We start from the raw sequence: 6520 nt of genomic DNA on the forward strand, positions 1-6520 counted from the left end.
TCATCCAGACTGGTTTAGGGGAAAAAAAGTCCCCATCTCTGGTGTTGCTTGTTATGAGAAAATGGAAACAATCTTCCTTTATAGAGTCAACAGCTTATTCCATTTAGTGTTGTTTTCGCTCCTTCTGAAGATGCACATTGTGGTTTATTCTAATGACAAATCAGAAAACAAGCTTTGTAATCTTTCTTTTTGTTCAGTGTGTTCTTCTTTGAATATTATTTCCACTTATTTAATTTTTATAACATAATTATCATTATATCATAGGCCAAAGATGTACCTGTTTACCATGTTTTGCTATGAGAAGTAGAATTAAAAAAGGAAAGAAATACAAATGAACCACGTATGGTTCACATTTTCTACTACCTTGTCAAGTTAGAGTATGTAAAATTATATTATGATCCATGCAACAGATTCTATCGGCATTGTGATGGAACCTATACCACCCCTTAGTAAGAAAAAAAAAAAATTCGATCATACAGCACCTAAAAGCTGCATATATCAACTTTGTTTCCATCCATTAGGTATTTAAAGCTATATGATCGCCAAAATGATTTCGATTTACATGTTGGTGGATGCCATACCTCTGATAAACACACGCATGCAAAACAATTTGAGGGGGCCGGCGTGTCGTACTGTGATGCCCATCTATCTTTCTGACATCTTCTAACCCAATCCCACCAGGGCTAACTGAATTCAATCCTCAACATTAGATAAGCACATAACCCCCCCCTCCCTTCTACACATTTCTAAGCGTGTGCACATGAACACATCACACACACACACACACACAGCAGCAGCAGCAGGTTGAGATTGTTTCTACAGTCAAATGTTGGTGTGCAGGTCACATAGTGAGAGGGGGAACGAGGCAGAAATCAAGAGAAAAAAGCAAACAGGCCCAGCAGACAAAGAGAGACGCTGGCAGCGACACGGGGAGTGGGAGAGCGAGGCTTGCCTTTCCAGCAGGAATCCACCCTCTGTTTCTCCCCTCACCCTTTATTTTCCTCCCACCGCTCCCTCGTTTCTACCCAGTGCCCTGTATCGCTGCCCCGCTAACCAGAGGCTTCCCTCTCCGCCGCTCTCTGCTGATTGTTTGGGTGCTTCTTGCTGCCTATCGGGCCTATCGCTCCATGTTTCCATCAAACAGAGCATTTATCTTATCATTGCCTTGACAACTGCCTATTAGTCCAAAGGAGTCTGCGGGCTCCGTGTTCCCATGGCGATGACATGGTGACATTGCCAGGCAGCTCTGGACCTCCTGCTGTGACAGTGGACCCTTTCCCTCTCCTCCTCTCACCCCACTCTTCCTCTTCGCCTCCCTTCTGCTCCTCCTTTGGCAGCTTCCAGTTCTTTGAGGTCGTGTGCATTAGTGTGACTGTGTGCGTGCGTGTGGGCGTGCATGTGTGTGTGTGTGAGTGTGAAACAAATGGGAAAATCACCAGTGTATGTCTGTGCCTTTGTGAAAAATTGCTGATTTAAATGTGTAGTGTTTGTTCTGATCCAGAGGGAGAGGTTTCACAAAACACCTTGCTGGAAAATGTACTTCTTTGGCTTGTTGTGTTATTAAACAGTTTTTATTGAGGTACACAACTTCATTAGATTATCCACAACTGTTATGATACAGCCAAATAAAAACGGTCTGAAGTGAAACACGAAATACAACCTTCAGGAAATCTGACCAGAGAGTGTTTACTAATCATTATAAGGGTTTCTGTCTCCTCAGAAAAGTGTGTGCTGGGATACTGGGAGGAATACTCATGGCTGTTTCTCCCCAGGCTGAGGGGCAACTCTGTAAATCGTGTCCCTGAAACCGTGAACCAGCTCTTTGCATTTAAGTTGGACTTGCTTAAATCGGTCTTTGACTCCACTAAGGTTCCTCATTGTCTTCACTTCGTGAGGCAGGGTGAAATGTTTTCGTCCTTTTGCTCTACCACTCGAGGGCCTTTCACTTCACTGATAAGTATCAAGTGAATTAGCACCTCCAAGTCTGAGTCGATCACTCTCTCATGGAAAGTGGTGACACATTCTCTTCAGGCATGGAAAACCGAGAGTGTTTTGTATGATTTCACAAACCAAGACTGCAGCTTACGCTGAATACACAGAATCAGCAGACTACAAAAAAGAACTGATGACATTTTGTGACTACTCCAGCATAATACACAAAATTATTTCCAATTGTTGGCTTACTGAGAGTCGCAGTGAAGGTTACAGGAAGGCGATATAATGCAGTTTAGAAGATACAATATCAAAAAATTCATTTCAGTGTCATATTTATCACCTTAAACGAAAAAAGACAACTCAGCCCAATTACAAATAAAAAGCAAAAATAATATATTTTCAAGTCTTTTTTTTAAGCTATAGAGGCTGCAGGATGCAGCTGAGATTTCACACAATCTGACAATTTACACTTTCTCCACTAGAAAAGAAACAGACACTCTTCAAACAGATGAGGTCAAAATAAAGAGAACTACAAGTGAGCAACAACATGCAGAGTGTTTTGAGTTTGATGCATAAAGTCGTATCACTTATGACACGTTTAATCTCTGTGGCATCATGTGTACCGGAGTATGCACGGGGAAACAAGTTCAGCCTATACCAGACATGACAGTCAGAACCACAGGCCTCCTTTAGTACTTTGTAGGGGGCGCAAAGAGAAAGAAAAGACAGGATCAACTTATGTTTTGAATGAAAAATACCACAGACAGAAATAATGGCAGTCAGATGCTGACCTGGCGAGTCTTCTCATGCTGAGCACTGACAGAGGTAATGAGAAGCAGCACTGTAAATGACAGTGGGACGTGCACTGTGCTGACTAATCGCTGTTTCCTCTCTCTGTTCCTCTCGTCCAGTTGCTGAGTGTTATTACAAGTGATTCAGTTTACGGGGTTAACAAGCAGGTTGAGATACTGAGCCTTTGGCACACATTCATTAGGAGAAGCGTTACACGGACATGTCATGTAATCTGGCTCAAACTTCACGTTTAAAAAAAGTACGGGAGCGATACAAACACTATAATTCCGCCTCTTATCGGACTGTTATCCTGTTCCTTGGTGATTCAGTGGTTCAGCTGTGCTCTGTCTCTGCCCTCTGCGGCTGTGGGAGAAAAAGGAAGGGGTCTCCAGTGGCAGCTCACAGGGGCCCGGCTCTAATAATAGAGTGTAAATCTCAGTCATTACTCCTCTGACAGGACACTGTGTCATCACTGTCTGGCGCACAATTCCACTCAAGATGAGGGGATCCAACCTAACTGTTGTTTCCATTGTGAACGGTTCTGGATCCCTCGCAGTTCGGTAAATGACAAAATCAAGACGTTTGATTCACACGAAAAGCTGCATCATGATCCCATACTGAACTTTGACCTGCAGTCTTTTTATCCGAGCAGCTACCTGGAGACAATAACTCACTGGTGTCTTCTATTCAAACATGAAGCAGCGGTTGTTTTTTTTTTTAAGACCGCCTTCCATTGTTAAAGCAGCACACCAGTGGGACTGACATTCCACATCCTGTTAAGCAGGAAACCATCATTGGTCTCAATAACAGCGGGCCATAAAATCACATTTCAGCATCCATCGATTTTTATTTCATAGTAAATGGCAGGTAACAAACCGCGGGGCTGCAGAGCGGCGCAGTGTAAATGTGCCTCTGATAAACAGTTGAAGAAGTTCATCCACTCTGCTGAACTGCGGCTTGGCGGCAGAAAAATCAACACTAATCTGATGAGAGGCAGCAGAACAAATTCTACTCTTGTGCTCTCAACACAGAGGACAGGAAAGGAGAGGGGAGGAGAGGAGAGCTTTTCAAATTCCCTTTATTAAACCAGAGCAAACGCGACCACCGGCAAAACCAGAAACACGTTTCTTTGATCAGACATTCACAATCAAATCCTCATTCTCCCTCACACAGCAACGATTCTCTGTCATCCTATATTAAACATGCCCCACTCTCAGTCTGGAGTTGAACAGACCCTCCAGAACCGGCACCAGCTCCTCGCTGCGTCACCCTGAGCCCCCTTCTTAGATGTCAACCAAATGGCCAACTTGGCAGAAGCAGACAGAAAGTTAATCAGTTTGTGAACACTCAACACTAAACAATATCATGGACCGAAAATTAACAAACCAAAGAGAGAGAGAGAGGAAAAAGAAACTTTCTAAACCCTCAAAGGATGCTGACTGCTAAGGATACCATTTACAGTATGTATAAAAAGAGAGACTCACTGTCTCAGTTTGAATTTATAACATGGACAGTATCTTCCACTCCTGGATTCAGATGGCCTCTGTATCTTTTTGGACCTTTTACACCAATCATGAGAGAAGTAATCAAGGCAATGAATGAATGATGTACAGCAAAAAGGAGACTGAAGCAGCAAGAACAAAGACAAAAGGAACAAAAAAAAAACAATATTTGGTGAATATTAAGAGACAGAAAGTCAAAGATCCAGGGATCCAGTAAATTACCCAGAGAATGAACTTAAAGTAATTTTTTTTCGACACGTTCTTTTTCATCGGCTTTCAAAAGGTCGTGTACCTCACGTAGAAGAGCAGATCATCAACCAAGATTGGCAGTTTGATCCATCATCTCGCAAAATCCATGTAGATGCTGAACTTCAAGGTTCTCCCAAAGGCAGGCACCTTGCATGGCAACCATCGCCATCGGTGAATCAGTTATTGTGTCTGAATATATATTTTCAGACTTCTGAAGCACTAAAACGCACTATGCAAGTCAAGTTTTTTTCCGTTTTACCATTTCAAAGGATATTCTTGTGCGAGCTCGATAATTACCATTCATGTGCAACGCATTAATTAATTATCCAACAGGTACAGTTTGTTTCAGTGTGGTGGGGACAATTACGTAGATTTGAGACCTTGAAAAAGGGAACAACATCGTTTTGGTCAAACTTGTGGTTTACTGCTCTCTCAAAAAGCTTGTGAGAAACTCCAATTTCTAAGAATGGAATCATTTTCAAAACAAGAATCAGCCATTCTGACAAAATCCTTTTCACAGCATCCATGTTTAACCACAGTTTGTTTTTCAAGTTTGACTCTTGAAACTTGAAACCTGACAAAAAGGAACTCCTTGTTCTTACATGTCTGTAAACCAGCATGTGACGCTTATGTAACAGTGACAAACAAACGTCTATATACTGTAAATTTACTGTGATAGATCCTCTCTTTTGGGTTTGACTATAAAGGTTTGAAAGTCAATATTTACACTCTGCTGGCATGTGGTCAGACAAACGACTGCCTTGTAGGAAATCACTTCAAAATTGTTGGTCGAAGTTGAACATTACATGGTTTCAGTAGTTTTGTTGATGACGGTGTTCAAAAGTAATCGGTAAAGGGTTAAAACGTGCAAATAATACTCCTTGCATGCACAAGTAGCTTAGCTCCCTTCTTTCCTTTTTGCCTTAATGTTCTTTTAGGAGAAAAATGCCAGATCAACAGAAACGTCACATCCAGGATAAGGGTCTTCCTTCTGTACGGTCTAATTGAAGTGCCTTTCTGCTTTAGTGTCTGACAGCTGCTTTTGACAAGTGATGTGCTTTTTGAAAGTGAATCAGCTTTCTTTGGCTGTGAGTGCGATAGACAGCAGAGATCAGTGAGGGTCAAGCTGAATGCTGGTCTCTACACTGAGTTCCTGCTGACTGCTGCCATTACAAAACTTGTCATTCATCTCATCGTTAAGCCTGCCTTCTTCGTTCTGCCGAAGCAATCTCCCCTCCAGTTTCCCCCAAAGTAGTCCTGATGTACAGTTTAGATGCTCAGACTGTTTAACAAATGTTTCAGAATGTACTGACCAATATTCCTCATCAATAATGAATCAGCTGATGTTGAAGGACATGCTTGTATCAAGTCAAACTGAAAAAAAAAAAAAGATTCCCTATCAACTAACATCAGCTCCTCGCCCTGGTGCTGTCTCCTTATTAAAATGTGTCTGAATAGCAGGAGGTTGTTGTTTTAGTATTAAAGGTCTAATAAACCTGCTGTCAGCTACCAAACATAAAAAAGTGACTTTTTTTCACGGTAGATGAAGCTGTCTAGAATAGCCTTACAGGCTGAATCAGCTTTGACGACAAAGGAAACAAATCTGTTATTTTATTCTGTTGTCTGTTTCACCTTACAACCCTGACAGGTGCAGTTTAGTCTGCGTAACTCAGACAGGATTGTGATGGAAGAAGGAATATATTCCTACAACAAGGAACAAGGCACTGATATTATTATTAGCCAATCTCATGAATCATCCAGTATTTATTGTAATATGAGCCTCTCAGTTGTAAACTTTAAATATGACCAGTATAGTTTTATTCACATGAATATGCATTTCCTTTCTGAACTTTATTTGCATAGTTATAAATGATGATCTTTCTAACTTTATCATTAAATTTTTATTTTCATACCCCCCACCCTTTTCTAGGGAGATTCTAACAGCCTCTTTGGCAACACTGGCACATCACAACAATGTTTATTAATGTGCACTGTTCCAAAAGCATAAAAACACAAATCAATTAAATAAATCAATTTATACT

This window comes from Salarias fasciatus, chromosome 14 (genome assembly GCF_902148845.1).
Source record: "Salarias fasciatus chromosome 14, fSalaFa1.1, whole genome shotgun sequence".
In the NCBI taxonomy this organism is placed as follows: domain Eukaryota; kingdom Metazoa; phylum Chordata; class Actinopteri; order Blenniiformes; family Blenniidae; genus Salarias; species Salarias fasciatus.